General features: G+C 36.2%; 1 protein-coding gene across 1 annotated transcript in view; it reads left to right on the top strand.

The window, feature by feature from the left end:
* Positions 1–25,882, top strand: part of LOC140743721 (protein bric-a-brac 1) — a 393,179-nt gene that overhangs the window by 31,650 nt on the left and 335,647 nt on the right. The window contains exon 3 of the mRNA XM_073075232.1: positions 5,670–6,051. The gene's annotated coding sequence lies outside the window, so the exon portion shown is untranslated. The remainder of the gene's footprint in view (positions 1–5,669; positions 6,052–25,882) is intronic.

Genomic DNA, 25,882 nt, shown 5'->3' with positions numbered 1-25,882 from the left:
GCCACCATGTTTGCATTTGTTACGTTCTGTAGCATAACAGTATTGCAATTATTTTTCAATGCGCCCTCGGTCATCGTGGTGCCTTGTGACCTGTACGCTTTTCTTCTTAAAAGGGAAGTGCCCAGCAAAGTTAATGGTTAATATATAAATAAATTACGCTTTTATTTTTTTAATTTAAAGCAAGTAAATATTATACGTAGGTATCTAAAACCTGTATAAAATCGTATCAATTAAATAAGTAAACAAAATAATTTTAAACGAAGTTCAATCTTCATATTTTATAAAAAATATGTTAGCTAAAATTTATTTTCATTATCTCTTTATTCATAAGTAGGTATTACTTTGAGCACATGTGTTAACAAAACAAATACAGGGCTGTGGATAAAAATATCGAAATCTGATTAAAAATTCCATGATTCATTAATCGATTATTCGTCAAGTAAAAAGTGTCGTGGACAGAAGAAGCTTATGTGATTAATAAACGCTTAAAATGTGAATGGAGAATGCTCGGACTGCCCTCTGGCGGAAGATAGGCGGCGGATGGTCCAGTTTATTTCTATTGGTGAAAATACAAAGAAATTCCGACCTGCCAAGAATTTATTATTAAACTGGAAATATTGTGGAGACCACAGGCTAGGAATTTATAAAGACATTTCACTAGAACTGAGATGTTTCGAGAATGTGGGCAGGCTGTGACATCGACGAGATCAATCTTGTGGCATGACGTGATATGATGAGTTTGTCGGAAGAAAATTTTGTAAAGCGAGTGTCTGAAATAACTCGCACTTTAACTATTTTGAACGTAATACGATAGCTTTAAATAATTTTATGTAATTTAGAAAGTAATATGAATGGGATATTATTGAAAAGCGACTGTTATTCATTCCAAAATAAGAAGTCTTACCACAAATCATATACAAAACACAAATGCCTTCACCGGACAGATTGATAAAATTCAATATATTTTTTTCTACTTATACAACATTTCTCGGCATAAGCCCCGAATAATAATTGATATACGGGTTAAAATATGTCATAGACAGACAAAACGACATACGGCTCACATATATTATATCCAGCAAAAGAAAAGGAAAACAAGTAAATTATAACCTAAACACAGAAACCCGAATACTTAAAAAATAACCTATGTCACTCCCACAAAAATATCGACTACAACGATACCTCATATGTAAAAATCCGGCCGTTTGGGGCATATCAAAGAATGAGCCATACAAACGCTTGAACAACATTATCTCTTACAGCCCCGTAACAAACCAATGAAGTGCGAATATTATGTTGCATCCATTCACGATTCCTATTGTTTATAAACCCATTCTCGAATAAAATGGAAGTAGGGCAAGATGCAAGCTAATTTTAAAGTTTATTTTCAAGGACGTTAAAAATCAATACTAAATGATGCGTTTATACCAAGGTTGTGATTAAGGCTTACCGTGTTTATAATTGCATACGTCAAAGCAAATCGATATCTACATATGAGGTATTGGAATATTGGCAAGAAAGATGCCCTTATTTGAGCACAAGTAAGGGTGGTAACAATGGGTAATGTTGTGCAATAGGAAGACTTTTGAGGAGAATAAGTCATAGGCCAAAAAATATTTTCTATTAGTTTTGTGAAATTAGTGTAAATCGAATTCCTAAAAATGGTGGAACTTTTCTCACTGCTGGACATGGATCTCCTATCAGAAGTGAGTTAGGCCATACTGCACCGCGCGGGCCAACTGCAGATCGGTAGCCTTGTGCCTTTTTTAAAGAACTCTAAGGCGTGTAGGTTTTCTCACGATGCTTTCCGTTACCAAGTTATAAGAAGTGATAATTAATATTTTGTATGTCTGTTTTTTTCTATTTAATGCACATGGTTGCTGTGCTTTTGTTATAGAATAATTTAAAAAATTAGAGGTGCTAAACGTTTGAACCTCAGACCCCACAAGTGTCAAACCAAATTTCAACTACAAGGCTATACCTGCCTTTGGTGGTATCATTGATACTAGATACATCTCACAGAATATCCAATCACCAAAGAAGGGTGAAACTTTTCAATGAGTGTCGTCTGTGCATGGTAGTGAATTGTCTGAGGGACATCCATTAATTATGTGAGATTATTTTAGCGATTTACGAATTTTATTTAATAAATTTTTTTCGTAATTTTTACTTTTTTCTTGTGGTAAAAAAAATACGTGATACTCTAACATGAATCATATGGAACCGAATATTTTGCACTAAGCTCTTCCAAGGCGCCAATGAGCTTTCAGTTGTAAGTGCATGAGACAAAATACTCTACGTACTATGACTAAGCGTACTTACTAAGACGTTTTTTCATTAAGTAGACTTATATAAGCCTAAAACCACTTACGATCTCAAAGGAGACTTATTAGATCACTAAACAAACTCTGGACGTACTATACGAGTAAACCGATCGATTATTTCACGGATAAAACTGTTTGGTCTGAAGTAGCACCAACTCCATGTATTTCATTAGCTTAGAATTACAGGTTAAACTATTTTTTTAAACACATGTTATGTAGTTTTTTTTTGCCGTTTCTTCTCTATAACGAACCACCTTGCGAAGTGGTTATGAATTATTCATGTTCAAAAAATCTGTAAATAATTCAAATAGCGGACGATAACGTGTTTTGTACCAAATCATAATAATGCTAATTCCTGCTATTAATAGTTGTAACCTAAATTGATATGTAAATCTATAGATGACAACTTGGTGGACACGCGGCGCGAATCACGCTCGGTTACCGTACGTGCGTCGTGCGTGTGCCGCGCGTGCACCGCTGCCGTGCTTAGAATAATAATATGGGTTAGGTCAGCCTGCTTTTGTGTTTTGTCAGCCTTTTGTTATTACAAATTAGAGATTGATATTAGCGGATGTAATTAAAGTCTTCTGGATACTATTAAAATAAAGTATTTAATACATTATTGACTTCAAAAAAGGTTTTGATTTCCTCCGATGTTTGTAATTATAATGCGTTATGAAAAGTAAAGTTAAGGATAACATCTGTACGAGTATAATTAGTAGTGTATTACTACTCGAGCCTTTACTAAAATATTAACGGGAATCTTGTTATAAATTTTATTATAATGGCCAGGTTAAGCTTAATGAGAGCCTGTAAAGAATTATAGCCTTCCCATGAAATAAAAACGTCGTGATTGATCGAATGTTTAATTCAATTTGTAACGTAATAATAATAATATAACGTAATAACAGTCGTAACGTAATACAGTCTACGCAATAGAAAATCTATTATCCGCGTTGAATCGTACTTTATTGAATTTTTCTTCAACACAAATACCTTTTCTTCCCACTGGCGGCCTCTAGTCAATATTTGCTATAGCGTAGAGTATCTAATAAACTATCAATGGAAACTATTCAATGCCTATGTGGTAGCCGTTCGATAAATCAGAACTTATCGCAAGTGTCTAATATACACCAAATTCATATATATGTCGATATATAAGTCAATTTCATTCGGTAATTATATTACATTTCAAATGTAATAAAATTCTATTTTTTTTAATATGGGCGTAGCAGATGCCATCCACTTAATGCTAAGCGGCTACTGCGGCCCATGGACGTATGTAATCAACCCTTCGGAACCCTTTGGAACGCTTCGGAAAAGTTTTTGTATTCGGAAACCCTTTAAACCAGAATACGGCAGCGTTTTATACTGCTGTTATTAGGCAGAAATAGGTGTGGCGGTGGTGCAGCCGGACTCGAACCACAGGGTTCTATCACCTTCAATTTCGCGATCAGTCTGCTGTTTTGCTGCTGTGCCCAACACGCAATTGAATCAATTTCTATAAACTTTTATTGAACTTCCGATATTAGTTTGTGAGTGAAAAATTTCCATCACTTCTATAAATCAACTTAGTAAATAACCTCGTAATAACGTGTTCTAGAGATATTATTATAGAGGTTTTAAAACCAATACTTGAATATCCCGTATGAAGTGTGAAAAGTATTTACGTTTTAAAAGTAAGTAGTAAAGCAAACACATTTTTACGAGGTTTCCAACTTGAGTAATAACGCATTTGTGGCCAACCTCGGATTGGACGTCAATACTGTTAACGTTCATGTACATTGCTAGCAGTGGTCACTGACTATCAAGTGGATTATAGAAAGGAAAGATTTATTTTTTTCCAAAATGTTAAAAATATTTTCAAATATTAGGTAAGAGGTATGTACATTGTACGTACCTGGTCATTAAAATTTTCATAGTGTAATGGATCATCTTCTTGTCGTCAATCATAGTGGTAAGGCGAGCCTAGCCAGGTACATGAATGATAGTTGCAATTAAAAACCGATGACTGACACTTGACGAAACGCCACGGTTGACGAATGGGCCGCAACATTCACAATCATTGTGGCCGGGTAAGCTCCATCGGTATAGGGCCCTTGCGTCCCCTCGCCAGGGCTAAGTAGGGCAGCGTGGGGCGCAGCAAAGCAAGCATTATGCACGTGATACATTAAACACTAAGCAGCAAGGGAAACAGAATGCAATTTCCATAAAAGAACCGGAGAAATGGATCGCATTTAATTAGTGGAAGATGCCAACAATTGAAATTGATCTGAAAAAATCTATCTTGTAGGAAGGTCATTACGTAAATTAGAATTTATCACGTAAGTCAATGGAGTTACAAAATTAACGTTATCGTAGTTTTATGCGTTATGATGATAAGAAGATATAAAAATAATATAGTTTTATTATATTCCTCCGTTCTTCTGACGAGTTTCTTAGTAACAGCGTAATTGATTCTGATGAGAAATTTTCTTATGTATAGGTACTCTTAGAAAGATACAGCATAAAATTCCTACCAGGAAGTCTTAAAGCCGGAATGCGTTAGCACGGCTTTCGGATGGAAGATATACTTGTAAACTATTTCAGGGCCTGTTATAAAATAATTTTATATCCGCACTACACCCTTTTACTTTGTTTTGCATTAGAATTAATTTAGGACAACTGTAAATAGTATATAACTATATACAAAATATATCTCCAATTCCTATGGTAGTTACCACAAATTGCAGCAGGTGTGTGTACACACAAAACCCCTCTGTTTTATCGGCATATAGAAGCCGAGTGAGATTCCGGCGTCTTGTCTCCAGACAGAACATTTCGATTAAGCGCAAGTCAAATGGAGACTGCCTTCTATCCTAATTTAGGTAACACCACGTCTACCATTACGCAAATAGCAATAACGTAACGTTTAGCTTTTATTACTCTTGGAAGTATATTTGTAGATATATAATATTCCATGTCACTATTTTTTCTTTTATTTCTTATTAGCAAATACTAATTGTTGTCATAGCATCAAGTAAATTCATTGTGAAAAATTCACCATACGAAAACGAAATGCGCCGAAAAATAGGGGTTTCTTGGCAACCTTAATTTTATTTCATTTTTTTTAATATTCTTATTATTTGCTGTTATAACGATCACCGCTATACATACTCTGTAAAACAAGTACCTGTCAATTAAGATTAAAGACAAACAGTCAGGCAGCGGAGTCATAGTAATTGATTTTACCCTCGTGGTTCGGATCCCCAAAAGATTCTATTTTAAGACTACGACTAATTACAAGTAATGATAATGTGACATTAATATAATTTACCTAATGCTAACAAGTAATTTTTGTTTTAGGTAACAGAAAGAAGTTGAATTTTATACGAATCGCATTTGGAATCGACGGTACTACACGCGTGCTACAATCAATAGTCATCTTGCGAGCCTTCATTGGAGCGACGTGTCTTCGGTTGAGCTACGCGTCTTCGGCTGAGCTACGTGTCATCGGCTGAGCTACGTGTCTTCGGCTGAGCTACGCGTCTTCGGCTGAGCTACGCGTCTTCGGCTGAGCTACGCGTCTTCGGCTGAGCTACGTATCTGCGGCTGCGCTACGTATCTCCTGAGCTACGAGTCTACGCATTAGGACCAACGAGGCACCGCAATTCTACGTAGACAACACCGCTGTAATCACGGCACCAGTCTTCGCCGATCGTATCAGCTGGGATAACTTCTTTCTCAGGTACACTTATTGTTACTTGAAAAAAATCTGCCCGTGATTTGAAGTAATTGCCTATATATTAAACATGTTTATTTGTCACATAACAACATACGAAACTTCATTTCCGACCTTATGTCTCGTTTATTATATCAATTATGTTAATTAATCTTAGTTATAATTAAATAGTACTACCGCTATATCATGCCAAGGGAGACGTATATCAGTTTTTATTTACCCTTAAAATATCTAGGTTACGTACTTATGTAAAAGTTAACCAAATTTTGCCGGTGGAGAAAAGTTAAGGTAATGAATAAGAAACTTTCCAATTAATAGTTAAAAACGTTTATTATTTTTAAAACTCATAGCTAGGAGTATATTTTTATATGCACCATTTTCACTGCCTACTTAGACTTATCTACTTAGGGGAGGGTATGAATATTCGATAATCTTTTCTTCCATCATGTACATTACATAGATGAAGGCACAAGGCACCCTCTGTGGCTCGGCTCCGGCGAACCACCGCCACATCCATTTTTTCCTAATAAAATATACGTATGTAAATGTAATGTAACGAAAAATTATCACCTGATCATTGAATGATCAATTTAATTTAGAAATGTTAAACTTCGTGTATTCTATTATATTGGAGTTTCGAGTGCCCTCTTATGTTGGGGCCCCTGCCCCGGCCACGGCCTTTAAGGTAAGGACGGAATAGAGAGCAATGTCGCGTGAGCCTAGACTTAGAGTTGAAACAATTAGGTTCTACAATCGAATATGACTGCGATCTTAAAAGCGTTATCTGATTGCGAGCAACTGTCTTCGAATACTGTTTCATTTTAGAAAAGACGCTCTAAAGCTAAGAGCTTTGAAAGAGACATGCTAGTGACCCAGTCAGTAGAGTGGTTCTATTTAGGCATCACGCCGTAGCTGTAGCTGTAGGTATCTATTTATTACATGAGATAAATTAAATTGGAAAATAAAATAATTCTCAGTATTCCTCAGCGGCGCCATATTATATCCGTCACGTCAATTTCAATTTCTGTCAGTCTCACTTTGTATCTCATTGGCGTTATCAGAATCTACGAGATGGAAAACTAAGATCTTATAGATTGCATTTTTTTTATTATATGGGAGTAGAAGACGAGCAGGCTGCTACTCCCATATTAGTGCTCTCCCAGTGCTGCCCATGGACATCTGTAATCAACCCCAGATAGGATTAGATTAGGAATAGTCGAACCACAAAGGGTTCTACCACCATGGGGCATGCTGAGGTAGTAATATTTATTTGAATGTAATTTCTTGTACGTAATCCTTTTTCTATACAAATCATAGATTTACTTTAAACAAGTTTTTATATGTAATTTTGTGTTCGTGTCCAACATAAAGGGGTTAAGACAGAAAGATTAAAAATAATAGTAAAAAAAAACTAAAAAACACGCTTTTATTGCTAATCGAACTAAAAACTAGAAAATATTTTTCAATTAAGTACAAAGAATTTAATATTATATTAGTAGAAGATCGAACAAACAATCATAATGAATCGCCTCAAAATAAAACAATAAAAAGTTGTTAAAATAATATTTCAATTCAGAGTAAAAAGCGTGGGGTGCTTGATATTGTAACTGTTACAATCATTCTATTGACAATTATCTATGAGAGAATAGTTATAAACCGCAGTAAATGCACATACCTACATACGAGTACGAGTACATAGATACAACCCAAGCTAATAAAAGCGTGTTAAAAAATACTGTTTTTTAATATTAGGGCGTTTTAGAGATTTTTTTTAAATCTCAGGTATGCAGGTTTCCTCACGATGTTTTCCTTCACCGTTTAGCAAGTGATAATTAATTTCTAATATGCACATACCTTTGAAAAATCAGAGGTGCGTACCCTGGGATTTGAACCTCGGACCCCTCGAACGACAGGTCGAGTTTCTTAACCACTAGGCTATCACTGCCTCAGACTCAGTATTACTGTCCATATATTCCTATATGGATATACACTAGATATGGATATGTGTGAATGCCCACGTGTCGAATGCGCCTGACACGCGTCCACCTCATTAAATTTTAACGTACCTACATACGATGCACTTCCACGTTCTAATTAGGTATATATTATTTGCGCCATATTACTGTTATCTAATATTTGTAATAGATTGGTAAACGGCATGATATTGTTTCCATGCATTTTTTTTTAAAGATTCACCAACGTATTATACACTTATATAAATTACATTGCAATAGTTAGATAAATACATACCCACAATTATAGGTGACTACGGCATTTACAGAATTGACGCTCTAATAAAGTAAAATATAATTAAATTAAGATTACAATTTACATGAAATATAAGATAAAATATACATTATACAATTTTATACAATTAATAAGAACTTCAAACTTTTTAGAGTTCCGTCCCCATATGCCGTTATATTAAATTTGAATGACTTGATTAATTTCCTGTTATGATTTGTTATTATATTGAAGCAGCAGAGGAGTACGCAATCCACCTGATGGTAAGTGCCGCCTATGGATATCATAATCAAACTCAGATACGTTTAGAATGCTACCTAAGGGAACAGATGCATTGCCACTCCTGAGATTAAGTTGGAACGCGTCGGATAAGTGTCCCCCTTACCGACGTACAACACAGCAGTGCTGAACCCTGTTGTTATTAAATAGAAAAAGCCGTAGCGGTGGTGCCTCCGGAGTCGAACCACGGACCACGCCTTAAAAGATTTTGAATTTAATTTTGAATCAAATCAGTTTTTGTACTTTTTCACGAGGAGGTAACTATATATTCTACTGCTGTACCAACAACTTATTATATACCACCCACCACGCTACCTCCAAAGCAGATTAGAAATTAAATATGTATCTTAATATGAAGCAATAAATAGAGTAATTCTTAAGTAAAGATTTGATAATAACGTCATGCTCGTTAGTGTAACTATATCTATTGTATCTATTTCTGAATACTTTGGTAATGTTTCGTTTACGTCACTTGTATAAAGCAACTTACGAAGCTTGATGTGTTTTCAAATCCTAAGGACAGTAAAGTTAGATTAGCGAGGTAAAATCCTAGTTTTGGAGGAACTAGTGTGTTTTTACCCTAAGAGGAATTGGAGTGTGGTGCTGTAAGCTGATTTAGAGCTAAACCTCGAACGGAAAATGGAAAATAAACTTCGTATTTACACCGCTACTGTGAGGTTGCTATTTGATATTGGGCTTTCTGTCAATAACATAGAGAGTTCTGAAATACATACATATTTAAAAACATTTTATTACTATCGTTAATTTGAGTATTCAGTCTGTTCCTTGATTTTTTTAAAGAATATTAAAAGGTAGGTCTCATAAAGAATGTATAAAATATAGGTTTTACACATATATACGTACCTACGTAGTTATCAGTAGACAATTTTGTAAAGTCTATTAAACCCCGTAACCGACTTTTGTACGTACAAACTGGACTGTCTGATAACTAAACTACATTCTATAAAACGTACAAAAAAGCGATCGCAACATTTAAAATGTTTAACAATTTTGATGAAGATAATAAAGAGGGAAATTTCGAGCTCTCAAAAGAATTTGTGGCTTTATAAATACTCGTCGGATTTATCAAATATAGTTCTATGGGACGAGCTAACCGAAATATTCGTAGTCAAAGGTACGCTCAAAAAGGTTTTTGCGTTGCCCCGAAAGTACCATCACGAATTTCATAATCTTCTTAACTCGTAAACTGGAAACACACTTTATCAAATTCAAATAAAATTGTTTCATTTCGCTTAGTGAAAAAATAGTGTAAAATTCAATAAACATGGGATTTTTTTAGAATCGTGTTTCAAAGGTTTAAAGAACTAAAGGTGGTTTAAAGGTTAGTAACCTACCCTTGTGGTTAGACTCCAGAGGCTGTGTTCCGTTTTGAAGGGACACATATTTATCCGAGACGTTCCGACTTAGTCGTTCGGGGATCCAGCGCATCTGTCGTTGACTTAATGTAAGCCTCCAATCTTATAAGAGACTTACTACAGATGTCCATGGGCAGTAGTAAGTAGCTACTTACCATCAGGCGTACATACAAATGATTAAGTGTGACATCCATACGGTTCAAAATATTTTAAAGTATTCAATCCAGATAGCCCCTACGTTTACTTACCGATGAGTTGAGATGCATCATCGACCTAACCATCACTTGAAATTTGATCGCCTACCGTACGAAATCCGATTTCGGCAGCACTAGCGATTATTCGCGATTGGACGGTCGACGATTGTGCAAATATTACACGGCGAGCAGTCGCCATTATTAATTCTAGCTGGAGCGTCCCGCCGTTCCTCGCATATGAATGAGATATTTCAGATGGTCCGTCAATCGTGGGCACTCATAATTGATCGTATTAATTTCCACATTTGCACCCGGCCGTCGGCGGTCGTTCGCATTAGTTTAAAACGACACTGATTAGGTGTCGGGGGATGCTGACCACGGCGCGGGATGAGTGCAATTATTGACATTTATCGATGATTAGTACTGTGATGAGCGGCTTCAATTTCAACCTCAGGAGGTGAATCGCAAAAGATTATCCATATTAAGTTATAACATCGAATAAATTAATCGTGAATTGATATTATAATAGTTTTATACTCGTAGGTACGTATCACAACGTACAATTTTAAGACTAAAACATGTTTGCAATTCTTATTATATTTTTGTATGGATGATAAATTTTGTTTTAAGCTTGTATTTTAGCTATTTACTGACGTCAATTATTCATAGGTACATATATTTATAGTAATATACGACAAAAACGGTGTTAGCATTCTTAATAAAATCTAACAGATATGGGACCTAAGTATTCTCATTCTGTATACAAAGAAAGAGAATAACAAGGAAATCTACTGTTTTCTTATGTTTGTTTTCATTCTCCTCATCTGTTTATATTGACTTCCTAAGAACTTACAATCTTGCTTTGTTCAAGTCGAAGTAATGATAATGTTTGTAATAAACACGGGTTCGTTTTCCAGTTGAAAATATACATAGTGTTCTAATGAAGGGCCCGAACACACGTTTCAACCGTATTTAAACACTAGCGCTAGATATACTTTTATCTATCGCAATGGAGATGTTTGTAAACCACAATACTATTATCCCATCGTCGGTAAAAACTTGTATTTGTTTTGAAGGTTTTGATGGAGCTGGACAAAATTACAAGGAAACTCGTATCACTCGATCCTAGAAGAGTGACATAATGTCATATTAGGTATATAGTGTAAGTAAATTATAGAAAAGGTTTAATATTAAACTTGTAATTCGTGAGAGAAGCTAACATAACAAACTTATTATCTTATTACAGACACATCACATTGATTTATGTTTAGACCACATAATTGCTGGTTATGGACATGGGTATTTTTATAGCGTAGATGAAAATTTAGATGAGAATTTTGAAAACATATTTTTATAATTAATTAACGAACACGTTCCACATTTTCAGTATGGTTAACCTTGAATTCCTCTTGAAAGTGTTCCCTCAGCAGTAAATTTCATTGTTACCCGGCGAGGTTACGGGAAAACTATTGAGTATTACCTGGCCGAAAATGATTTCAGCGGTCCTGTTTTAAGTCAGACGATTTTGGACCCTTAAACAAGGATTAAGTGTTAAACCCGTCAAAAGTTTGCTCTCGTGTTTTTGCTTAAGAAGTATACCGTTGTCCATTGAGATACATTCTTACCCACTTATATTTCTTGTTTATGATAGAAAAGAAGCTTCAATGAAAGACTATTTGTTCTAAGTTATTTTAGTCTAATTTATTATAAGGCGGAATTACATACAATTATCATCTCAAATTGGCACTCTGGGGTGTCATCTTTTCCATATAGGTTCTGTATTTTTCGAAATAACTTGCAAATTAATGTCGGTGATAGAACACAAAGTGAGGCAACTTCTCTATAACTCTTAGACCTTTAATTAATTCAACCAATTCGCGTTTGACTGACGTGGTAGAACACTGCAACCCTTCACAGTTAGTTTAGTGTCCATCTTAAATGCTTCTGTCTACAAAACATCGAACCCGGGCCCCCTTTAACTCGCAGAGTGAGATGGCCACTATCACGGGTCGTCAAATTAAGATATAGAGAAACGTCATACACGTCACCACATCTCAGATGCCACCTGACGATCTTGCATCACGATTGGCTAAATGGAATTCATGAAGCAATAAACTTATAAGGGAAACGTATGGGCATATCTTAGCCCACGACGCTAAACAACGGGTAAAGAGGAATTACGCCCCATAACTACGAGTTACCTTTAATTACCGACCCCATTATTAATAATATGCCGCGTTTGTTATGGTCACGAGTACAGATATGCACAGGTTTCAGTGGTTTGTTGTGTATTTACTCCTACTTGTGGGAACTTAATCTCACTTGTTATTTTTACTACGATAAATGTTTTGTAGTGTTGATGATTAGTGTACCTTAGTTCCAAGATACTAGTTGTGTGCCTGATTTTAATTGTTATAAATGTTTAAAAAAATCAACAAGAAGGTTAGTAATTCGTTTCAAAATTCTCGCTATGTCGTTGTTAAAAAAATTGAGATCAAAATTTATTATTCCTTTTGATGGTGCATCTTGTTTTCAACGTTTTCATAAAAAATAAGTATAATATTTTTTGTTCTGCAGGTATGTACTAATGTACTTGTCGGGAAGTTGTACATAAATAAATGACTCTAAAAAACATGCCTAACCTATGGCAAGTTAAAAAAGTTTAACATGTGCTGTCATCAGACAGGGCGGGCGTGGCGGTAGTGTCACCACGAATGGTACCCTTTGAATATTTTTTAGCCAAAGTATCTGATTGCGACTGTACTAGAAGTAAGTACCTACTAATTGTGTTCATTTCAACATGTGACTATTCACCACTCAGTGCGTAGTAGTGATCAATCTGTGGTATTATACAAGACAGCAATGGTCAACAAGGCTTGACGCATTGTTTTCTAACCATAGGCTGCCATTTTCTCTAACCATATGTCGTCGGTACAAATTACTAGTTTCTGTTAAGCTTCTGTCAGAGCGATAAAAAATTAAAGAGTCATTTATCATTTCTGCAAAAATGTAGATCATAGTTTGAAGTATTTGTTTGTAAGTTAATTATTAGCGTAATTTTAAGATATAATAAATTTATTGATTTCTTTTGATCTTAGTCTTAGATGATAACAGAGCTTATCCTTCAAGGATAACATAGGTGTTCCTTGAGGCCTATGATCGTTGGAGGATCTTGAGACCAGAAGTTATTCGATGGTTTACAGATATCCACATGCAGCCATGATCAGTTGTCTTAATTTGGACTGTATGCTCATTATTTATTAAGGAAGCAACATGTACCACTAGTATAAACCCCAGTACCACCAATTTCGGTATTTTGGTATATACGATTAGAAGTGTTTCGATCCGGTGGTAGAAACAATATTGTAACCTATTCATTTAATTTATATATTTAATTGCATGTAGCTAGTTAGCTACCAACATCTCTACGGGTAGTGTAAGTCATGGTCCATCCATGTTATCCTAGTACCTATCTATATTTCATCGACAACCCATTGCTCTCCCACCGCGGGGCACGGGTCTCTTCTCACAGTGAAATGGATTTAGGCCATAGTCCACCGCGCTTGCCAAGTGCGAATTGCTAGACGGCACGTACCTTAGATAAACATTTTTTGTAAAGAGCCATTATGTAGGTTTCCTCACGACGTTTTCCTTTACCGTTGTTAAAATGATAATTAATTTCTAATACACACACGATTTTGAAAATTAGATGTGCTTGTCTGGGTTTGAACCGCGGATCTCAGATTAAGACGCCGAGTTTCATCCACTAGACCATCACTGCTTTTACCATAACTTTACTATCTATCCATCCATATTTATTAATACGTTAATCTGTGAGGCATTAAATATTATTTATGGACGTTGGGGGCAAGTAAAAATTTGTTGCACGAGATGCAAATAACGCTGTGATTCAAGCGGTTCAGGCGATATTGAGCAATTAATATAATTAATACGAATTGTCTCAAATTGTCAATTTTATATCGTTTACGCCTTTGATCTTTGTGGTCACGAAACCTAGACTCAGATTCTTTAGCAGCACCGGAAATGTGGAAAGATTATGTTGACATTGATAGCGCTCTCCTCACATCTGAAGCACCAACCGATGAAGATCTCGTACAGAACATGAATGTTAAGGAACAACTCAAAAGTGATGAGGAAGAGGAAGTCGAGGAAAAACCATTACCTACCGCAGAAGAGGCTTTAATGCAGAAGAGGCTTTAATGCCTCTTCTGCGGTAGGTAGGCTGCAGAATTATTGTCACGATTTTAATAGCAATATTGAAAATGATTAACGTGCAATTTTTATTTTGATTTATTATGCCATGTTTCTCTATTAAAATACATAAGTATATCCATATAAGTACAGTATTTATATAAAAAAAAATGTTTTTTTTTTCACGAAACGCTTTGTATGACGTCCGCTTATTATGACGCGTTTGTCAATTCCCTTCGATGTCATTATAAACGGATTCCACCGTACCTAATACCTACATATAAACACAAATGTAATTGTTTTAAATTATAAAATTAATGAATGTAGGCTTTTTACCTTACCTTACCTTACCTTTTAAGGTGGTAGAACCCTTTGTGGTTCAACTCCGGCGGCACCACCGCTACACCTTTTTCTACCTAATAACAGCAGTGTTAGGCTCGGCTGTGTTCCGGTTTGAAGGGTAAGGGAGACAGACTTTTCCGAGGCGATCCAGCTTAGTCCTCAGGGGTAGCAGCGCATCTGTGGTCGACCTCAGGTAGGAATATCTAATTCTATCTAATTCTATCTATTCTTGATTACAGATGTCCATGGGCGGCCGTAGGCACTTACCATCAGGTGGACTGCATGCTCGTCTGATACTCCAATATTACAAAAAAAAACCTTTCCTTACTTTACACACATATAATGTGCGACAGATTATTGGATCCAGATCCAGAGTACCTGGATGACAGAGCTTTTCTCGGTATTTTTAGACGACGTTCTAAAAATGAAACCTAATTAGATCGATTTATCGTCCCAGAAAACCCCCGCACGCTAAATTTCATGAAAATTGTTGAACTCGTTTCTGAAATTCAGATTACTCCTATATGTACATACCTATTTATATTTGTACAGGAATTGCTCGTTTAAAGGTATTAGATAACAAGAAAGCTACCTAAAGTTTACTACAGGTTCGATATATTACAAGCCTCGGGAATAGCCCTAATGATACCCTGCATTCATCCTTAAGCATTTATTTTGCAAATTTGTGCAATTTTTTACCCTACTGCCAAGGAAGGGTTATTAACTTTCTTATTTGCTTAGCTACGTACCATTCCTTTAGACCAGATCGTAGATTTAAGTGTAACATGTACTAACCGGGGTAGCCCTGGAGGACTAAGCTGGAATGCTTCGGAAAAGTATGTCCGCCGTACCACACAATTCAAACTAAAACACAGCAGTGTTAAGCGCCAATGTGATTATGCAGTAATAAGTGTGGTGGTGGTGCCACAGAAATCGGAGAGGATCATAGGGGATTACCACCTTTAAATTATTTATTTATGCATCCCGTAGTGTGACGAGACCCTATAGGGACGAAAATCTGATGATGAATGTAATTTAATTAAGTTAAAGCGGTCAAAATATTTTTAATACATTTCCGCTTTCGGCTGAACTGTACATTATTATTAAGTAAATACAGCGTATTGAACGAAATAACCGAACATATTTATACAGAAGCTTTTAATACAGGCTGATCAAATACGTATATATTATAATTTGTTTGCAATTATTAAATACCAGATAGTATTTGCACACTACTTCTTCGTATATTTTAAAATGAAACGAACTTTCACCTACCCCGATTTTAGCCTGTCAGGGTTTGATTTTTTAAAAACATTTATGAATTCATTCACGCCACCCATACCTACGAATCACTTGCACTGTGCACATCAAACAATTTGTTTTTTTACAAACACCCTTCAACTAAGCTGAATACAAAATTTTATCGTATTTGCTTCAAAAATTACGGATTTTCAAACAAATTCTTAACCTATATTTTGTCCCCTTAGGGCGGGTAAAACTCATGTTAAGGGTACTGTTCTGAATATTTGTGAAGTCCTCCTTAGATGTGTCAAATGTGTGTGTTTAAGTGTGTTAAATGAGTAGTAGTGTGAGCCTATGATTGTAGAAAGAGTAAATTAATGTTATTTATTGTATAGTATTTTTAAGGTGGTCGAACCGTTTGTCGTTCAACATATCGTATTTCTGCCTTGTAACAGCACTAAAATGCTGCTGTGTTCCGGTTTGAAGTGTGTGGTAAGGGAGACATACTTTTCCGAGGCGTTCCGGCATAGTCCTCAGGAGTATCGAAGCATCTGTGGCCGACTTCAGGTAGGAATATCTAATCCTATCTAGGGTTGATTACAGATGTCCATGGGCGGCAGTAGCCACATACCATAACCATCAGGTGGATTGACGGTCGTCTGCTACACACACTACACTTTTATAAAAAAATATATTATCTCTCTTATCCCCAACGCAATTCAAAACTTATTAGGTAGCGATTCAGTAGAAACAATAATTGCGAGTGTTTAGTGTAGCGAAATATCCGAAAGCATACATTAAATAATAATAGGCGTTGCGTCATTGAATAATATTATTGTAACGTTTTATTATTACACTATTTACGAGCGTGTCTTACGAGGCGATCGTTAAGACACAGTATAAGTATCTACGAGTATATATTTTAACCGTGGTTAAGGCTCGCTCGAGTATGTGCAGCGAGTTCGCAACGACTAAGCGACGTAGCTGCTTCGATCGCTCGTATTGTGAGAATTTAATAAGCAAATTTACATTATGTACTATTTTTATACAATATAAGATTAGCAGACTAGCATGCAGTCCACCTGATGGTAAGTGGCTGCCCATGACGATCTGCAATTAATCCCAGATTAGTTTCCTACCTGAGGTCGTCCACAAATGCGCCACTGCCTCTGAGTACTAAGCTTGAATGCCTCGGATAAATATGTCTTCTTTACCATACCACTGAAACCAGAACACAGCTGCGTTTCACACTGCTTTTATTAGGCAGAAATAGGTGTAGCGGTGGTGCCGCCAGAGATAAACTACAAAGGGTTTTACCACCTTCAAAATAATAGTAGAATATACTTATAGTAAGACATAGTTTTAGATACCTATGTGGTTTAGCATAGATAATTAGGTAATTAGGTAGGTGGTAAGAATTAAATTGTGTCACTTATTAATGTATAAACCCCCTTTCATAGCTCTTTAGTAATTTCCGTGAAAGAGGCTTCGAAATGAAACAAATAGGTTTCTTAGTCTCCTTTCAGTGTAACAAAATGTGTGTGTGTGTGTTTATGTAACAAAGGTATAAAAGTACACTTTAAAGTATCACGAATTCTAAAAAAACGCTTCCTTTTGGCAACTGTTCGCTAGACCACTAACTACAATCCTGATTATACTCGTAGTCCCATCCATGTAGTACATAAATGATAGAAAAATCTTACTATCATATCATAAACGCAACCACAACGCTAACTGGGATCTATAAAACCCCTTAAAACATAAACAACACGGCGTATAACACCAGTAGCGTTAAGCTACCGCGACTATAGCTAGTATACATTTTACTTTGTTGTCAATAAAAATTGTAGCGGCCTTGAAGCCACGTCATTCATATCTACCACGTCATTCATATCTACGGGTTTATCTGATGATAATAAACAATTTCATTTTTAATTATCAATTTCATACTTTATTCATTGGGCGGCCTTAAGGTTCGTGCGAACGTTGAGCTTATAATAAACACGCTATTTTACCTAGCTACCTACTAGTTGAATTATTGTTTAAATTTCAACTAACTATCTTCTATGTGTTAAATTATTTGACGTTCAACGTAGCGGCACTAATAAAACACGAAAAATATTTTCATTCTGATTGCTCTGTGTGTTATAGACGACCTGTGAAGAAAAAATATAAGTTTGTTTGCCGGCACGCGTCTTCATAGATATAACCCAAATTGCATATAGATCTTTATTCATAAGGAGTATGTTATAATAGTTAAAATATTATTATGAGTACATACGTGTACTGCAACAAAATCAAAAAATGAAATATTTTCAAATTAATTGATGTTATTTATTACGTAGGTATGTTAACTAATTCTAGCTGCGAAAACTATTCAAAAGAAGATACTGTACTACCGGTTCATTTTAAACTTGGAATTTATTAAAAATATATCACTGTAAATACATTAAGTATCTAATTGTCTAATCAACGCTTTAGATGATGCATACGTATCTACCAACTGTTACCTTTTAAATGACAATTAAGAACAAAAATGTATTTATTCACTCCTACAATTACAATTTCATTCCGAATGTTATGTATGTATGTTCGCGACAGTTAGAACTTAATGTGTAAGATGAAAAACGATGTGTAGTGTGTCCTTAATATAAATTTAGCGGAGACAGTGGCGCCACCGCGGCGCGGCGGCCCGCGGCATTACGAATCTTACAGATAATAAAATGATAATTAAACATTTCATTTCACGCGTATCCCGACGCTATAATCTGTTACGATTAACGCCTTTATTATAAACTTATGCTGGGTTCTGATGTTTCGATATTGGGTCAAATATTGATAAGATTGAAGTAGCAAACGAACATGCAGTCCACATTATGGTAAGTGGTCTCCGACGACTATGAATATTTGTAATCAACTTCATATACAACGGAGGTTCCACCTGAAGACGATCGCAGGTGTGTTGCCGCGCGGTAACTACCGAAATGCAAAAACTGCTTCACGTCAAAATAGATGATAAGTACACACTCGTATAAGTACCTGCTTTACAGTGTCAGAGTTGTTGCTGTTTTTTTCAGTAGCACTACCATGAGTTCACAAAAGTATTACTCGCTAGCGACTGCGTAAAATAAATGTATGAAAAATTGTACAGCGCCTCTGGTGGTTACTCGTAGAACTAAAATCCGTAGTGACGTAACTCGATACGTAAAAAACCTATCGAAATCAAATCGCTAGCGAATGTCATTATGATCTATTGCCATACAAATTCGGTCCCATGAGTCATTAATTTGACAGACGTTGTCAAGAAATACCGTAACGATAGTAGTTATGATATTCACTAGCAAAATGACAATAGTTTTCTATTTACTATTTCTATAGTGGCGTTTCAATGCCAACTCATGGTAGTGCTACTGAAAGGTTTGGTAAAGGAAGGTTGATATTCGATACGTTTTAACAGTATTTGCACCTAATTTATTGGTAAAGTGTAACTGGTTCTAGCCAGGCACTCATCCAGCCAGCAACGCAACTTTAAACAATCGATCGTAATTATCACAGCTACAGTCAGGATGAGAGTATTGTGCGTTTAATGCCAAAACGTTTCTATAAGAAATAGGTTAGGTAAAAAACATAATCCCAGTTAGTAGTTAGTCCTAGTAGAAGTATTAAAAATAATCCTTCATGTTACAATGAATCGGCGATAAAATATATAATATAAGACGGAAATTCAAACTATTTCAATCTTCGTCTAAAAATGCTATAAATCAAAAGGAGTAAAAAATCAGACGAAAAAATAAATCAATTTCTTGCTATGATCATTTAAATAGAAATTTTACATCTCGGCATGAGTTACATTAGAAAAATCACGTTAATCTCCATTGCCTTGTCAGGGCCCGGCTTTAGGTCCTCAACTTCCAATGTTTTCATATATATTTAACTTAAGAGTTGATTAAATCATTAAATTTTTACGCGGCTACCGGCGGGACTCATAAAATCGCGCCGTTTAAGTTTCGGTTTTACTTACTTACTTGTGTTTGATTTTTTGCGTTCCCATTGTTATTTTTGTGCGTTTCAAATATTTGCTTTTTAACTTTAACAATTGATTAAAGAGTACGCGTACGTACTTTTTTACTTTAACGTATAAAAGTAGCCAATATAAGAATATGGCATATCTATATTGTTTACTCTACCCAGCAGACTTGTTAAATCTACAAATTCGAACTTTGTCAGATTAAATTGGAATTGGCAGTTGTACGATTAGATTCTTGATAATGAGGTAATACCTAAAGCAATAATAACGAACTTTAGAAATATTACAATATATAATAGGTACCAGAATAAATAATGATATGAGTTCCTAAAACAGCGTAGATAATTGTCTCCCAGAGAAGACAATTTATTCTTGACGATCTTGTTTCGGCCGACCACAAATATTTTAAGGTGTTCAAATTAACCGCCCCGGGTAGCGTGACCCTACGCTACTGCTTTAGAACTCTCTGAACAAAGCCATAACTACATCCATGAGTACGTACATTTCATCAAAAGACCACGTAGATAACGTTGCACATTCTCCCGACACGTTATAAATGGAATACTAGCTAATGGAACCATAGATTTGAATTTGGAGTAGACACCAAAAGAGAGAAGCAAAGTATGTATGGAACCCTTCGTCGCACAAAACGACCATATCTGAGCGCGGCGAGCATGAGTATTTCATACTCGTGAATACTTCGTGGATTTGTCCAAGTGTCGATATGACGTGTAGTTAATTGGAAAGGGCGACGGACAGACCACGGCGTGACAGCCGCAGGACGGCGGTTTTATTGTTTTACGTGTTAGGCATTGTTTAGTTTACTCTCTACCTCAGCAAGATGGTAATCTATAAAACTGATTGGGATTGGGATCATGCTTGCGCGGTTGCATACCGTACGATAAATAAATGTTTTTTTATATTACATTGTAACTTCGATGAATTACATATAGCTCGCATTAGATGAAGTACTCGTAGCTAACGCTAAGATAGTTTCTCAATCAGTGCTCTGGTATTTTTGTTTTAAATTAATAATTCACAATGGTTTCGAAAAATATCCCTTTTGCGTTTCTGAATAGAATTTAGTACTTATTAACTTTAAATATGTAAAGTTTGGATTTCTAATTTAATTTGAATTCATCCCCTTCGTTGTGATAGAAAATCAACAAGAACAGTATAAAATTTTCCTATGTAGGTATGATATATAACTGCAACAAACTAAATGAAATTATTTAAGAAGCTTTTATACACTTAAATTTTAATATATAAGTAGGTACTTATTAGGTCGATAATACAGCTGATTTTGTTCGAAAAATACAGAGTAAAATGCCTACCTTTCCGATTTAGTGAGTCCGTTGTTGGGCTTTTTTACTTCTGTCACTCTTAAGATTTACCGTACTTCGGGATTTTACAATAACATATTTATTACTTGGACTAACTTTAACATGCCATTATATATAACAGCCGGAGAAAGTGATGAATTTGTCACATTGTGTGGACAAGTTAGTTAATATACACGATAACCAGTCATTATATATAGTAGCTATTTGATCACTTTGACTGTAACATATACATTTTCGCCGCGAGGTAGAAAGAGAGAGCGATCCTTCCATTGCTACGCCACGCCGGCAGTCTACTCTCGCTTCGTCTTACGAATTTTCGATCAGCATCACGTATCCTGGCGCGAGTTTAATTTTTTTTACCCATCACAAAAAGTTCACAACGCCGGTAAAGAAGTTTTCATTTCGAAGAGTTTCTCGTTGCTCGTACCCGGCCCGTGGCGTCCATGCATGTATGTTGGCCAGTGAAAAATGCTTTCAGACTAAAAGGTCAAAAATATGTTACTGAAAAAATGACATTTACCAGATTCTGTTCCTGTGCCTATACATATCTTACAGAAGATACAAAAGGTTCTAGTCGTCATTTTTAAATCTCGTTTTGTAACAATACAATCTTAGGAGTTTGACGGTTACCGTGGACTAGTGCTATTAGCGTACCCGTGGTCCCGACAAGGGGCGTTCAGAGGAACAACGTTTGGCTTTAGCCGGTAAGAATCCGGCATATCCTCTCCACTGCCCCCGCAGCCCAGAGGAACCCATGAAGGGTTTTCCCACGAAAAAAAAGAGTTTGGCGGTTGACAATGATTAGGCTAGCATGGTACTGATCATTAAAGTATAATACCGACCTACCGTAAAGTTGGGGTACAATGGCTTCCTTAATAAATTTAGCATTATAGTTTCTCCTTTATTATTATCAATCGTCCTGTATATCACACGTTGTTGAGACCTGCAGGGTGCAGCTCAGACCTGAGACCGCACCCAAGATTTAATATTTCATTCCATAAAACATTTTAATGGAAAATCGATGATATAATTCAATTACAGGGCGGCTCCGGCGCGGTACAAATCCGCTTCTTTATTCTTCCTTTAAAACAAAACAATGTCGTTTTCTTTGGAAATAAAAAAGGTGTACGGTAATAAAGTTTCAACGATTCATTTGCTAAATGGGTTAAGTGTTGGACGGTTGCAATGCGCCGCAGTTGAAATTGTTTCAGTCGATTATTTATATGTAGCCATTAAAGGCTTGGCCCGCGAAGTTTAGCTGCCAGCTAATTTAATTGTTATTCGGCGTATTTCTAGACTTCACGATATCGTACCGTGCGATGCAAAAATTGACAAGTTTAGTTTTAAACTACAGACGTCGTTCGAAACTTATTTTGTATGTATTTTAAATTTATTTTCCCGTGTTGTTCGACATTTATCTGGTGCTCAAGAGACCACCTACACTCGGATATTTAAGTTACCTATTCAATACAAAGCTGATCTTTAAAGTAGACTATGTCGAAGTAACTTTGCGATGTTAGGTCGTAGGGGAATATTAAGTTTAAGGCGACGGTTAGGTACTGATAGAATAAAGTCTGACTTGATTGATTGGTATTCGGAAGCCAATGCTCTCTTATGGCGCTAAGTTATTTTAATAACTGTAATAACATTTCACACAGCTTAAAGCTGATATAGGTAGGTAGGTATATGGATACTAGATTGTAATGTCAATGAAACTCCAACATACTTGTATAATTCCTAACAATAAATAATAAATATTGAAAGAGGTGCGTTATAATAGATTAATTATTGTAAAACCGTATTTATTTAGTGTGCAAAAAATTTAGGTAGGTGATGTAAGTACGAGTAATATTCAAATTTTCAGGATAAGCCTCATTGAAATTAAAAATAATAGTTAGCTTGGTATCAAACTCAGTATTAAAATAACACTTAATTTAAATATAACCATATTCAAATTGAATGAGTAGTTTTTGGGAAAATCGCGGACATAACTATAAACTGACATGGGTATACCATACCTACATAGCGGTCGACTACAGGACCTCTTTATGGCGGTTAAAAATACCGCTTAAATTTTATACTGCAAAGTGCTTGCTTGAAAGTGTAAAAATTAGTATTGATATTTTTTTCACCTAGTAGTCACATATCACGTATCGATTATATTCACTTGCATGATAAATACAATTAAACAGTTACCTATGGGGACCGCGAACCGCACTCGGTTTGTGAACTGTGGTGTTTAAGAACCAAATAAAAGTTATAATTATTACGTCAGAGCAGTGTTTAATGTATCAGTTGGAAAGGCGCAGTTTGAGTCCTTCCCAAGCGCAATATAGTCTATATTGGAGTGTGGCAATTGACAAATAATAACTGGCTCGCTGTACGAATGTTAATATTGCGACCGCGGACCGCTCCGCCGCTACTTCGAGCCGCGCCACGGAATTGTAAATGTAGGCTTTGCACAACAGATGTGGTAATATATACTATAATAGATTAAATGAAGCTTCAACTACGCGAAGATTTAAATAAACCAATAAAATAGGTTGATTACGTTTAGCTTAGCTTCTCAAAACAATATAAAACACATTGCATTTAAAGCTTATGTAATAATTGAAATTAGAAAATAATTATCACTTGCTTAAACGGTGAAGAAAAACATCGTGAGGAAACCTGCATACCTGAGAGATTCATAAAAAAAAATCTCAAAGGTATGTTGGCCAGCGGGGTGGATTATGGCCTAATCCTGCTCATTCTGAGGGGAGACCCGTGCCCAGCAGTGGGACAGTAATGGGTTGATGATGATGATGATGATACTTACCTATAGTACTATTATGGTATCGCAGATATATTAAATAATTTAAAATAAACTTATTTGTGACTTCTTCTTCTCCTCCGTGCCGGTTCAGCGCGCTTCCTAGCACGTTCGGCGTTTTCTTTTGCAGACATTACGTCATTGCAGAAGAAGCTAATTACCTGACTATGTCCCGTAAAACTTTTAGCTTCATGAAGTATAGTATAGTATAGAATGAAACATATCCAATAGTTTGAAAAAGAACATAAGTTTGGTGCAATCAAGCAAAGCAAAGTTTTAAGCCAAAATAGGTTATTGTATGAGTTACCGCATCTGCCGAGCTCAATTCGATTCACAGAGCGCACTTCACCGCGCTTCGCTCTGCCGTTGACTTTTGTTCTCTTTGTGATGGCCTCACGTTATTATTAAAAACAATAAATCGCTGAGGGCGCCACCTACCACTATTGCTTCGCTTTCACTTGCATCCCCCACAGCCCACCACGGTATAATTATGGAAGAGAAAAGCCCGCTATAAATACTGATTATGATTAGTTTCAATCTTCTCAGTAATTAGGTCGCTTTTTAAAACTCTTCAAAAGACTATAAGGATACAAAGACCGCTTTTCAAACGTGAAGCTTGTTTATCTAGGTATATCTAGGTCGCACTGACTTGAGAATGGATTGATTGTCTTTGCTTTCGATGGATGAAAAGTATGACGTTTTTGTGTAATTATACTATTCGGTCTTTTACGAGTAAGATCCGGGCGTAGTGCCGTTTGAATAAATAAGAGTAACTTATTAAAATCACATTACAAACACCACTATTACTCCTCTTCGTCTGCTTCATCGTAACTATTTTATATTGATAGGTTACCTTTCGTTAAAATCTAATTAAGTTAACATATGGTTGTTCACTGCAACGCAGTACAGTGAATATCAGATCCAGTAATGTATGATCAGAGTCAGTGAAAAGGCCGTCAAAGTAGCTTTTGAATTAGGTTTAGGGTGTCGACGTCAGCGCCCCTGGGATGGCTGGGACGCGTGTATAATCAGCCTAACTTCGTCACGCGCAGACGACAGCTCACCCCGCTCACCTGCTTTGCGCGTGTCCCGCGACGTGTACGGCGGGCTTAACGGCGGTATTAGTAGATGGCACTCGAACACAACAGCCGACGGCTTACTATGTTAGACGCTCAAAGAGAACACAAATGACACGAATGTATAGTCTACACATCGCTACAGACTGATAAAGGACGGAGATTCATGCATTTTAGGCGTCTGCATTAAAGGTCCACCTTTTGAAAGTCAATTTTTCGCGCGAATTTTTTATTCTCCTCGCTTCCATCAGGCGCACAAAGGATTTGATAAAAAGATTATCGGAGCGGGGACTAACGATAGAATGATGCAACATTTTTTTGTAATGACGAGACTTAAATTTGGACTTGCAAATCTTCCCAATCGCGATAGAGGGCTTACGTGTAACTACATTTGCCTAAGCATGGTAGGCAGTGGCGTAACTATTGGGTGGCAGGACTGGCAAAATGCCACGGGCACCTGGCCTGACGGGCCCTCTGGCTCAAGTGGCTGTGACCTCCAAAGTGACAAAAAATAAACAAACGGCGAAAACCGGTCGCCAGGACCAAACAAATCATTGAAGTACATATCGTATTCGTGTGCGAAAATTTCTCAGGGCCCCGTGCTATTGTCCATGTAGTTCCGGGACTGATTTAGGGCTACGGTATGCCCTGACTGTCGTAAGAGGTGATTAAAAGGGGACTTCAGGAGTT

Source organism: Epargyreus clarus, unplaced genomic scaffold (genome assembly GCF_041222505.1).
Source record: "Epargyreus clarus isolate Ecla_fem2 unplaced genomic scaffold, WU_Ecla_fem_2.2 ptg000007l, whole genome shotgun sequence".
NCBI lineage: Eukaryota > Metazoa > Arthropoda > Insecta > Lepidoptera > Hesperiidae > Epargyreus > Epargyreus clarus.
This window is presented reverse-complemented; position numbering and strand designations above follow the sequence as displayed.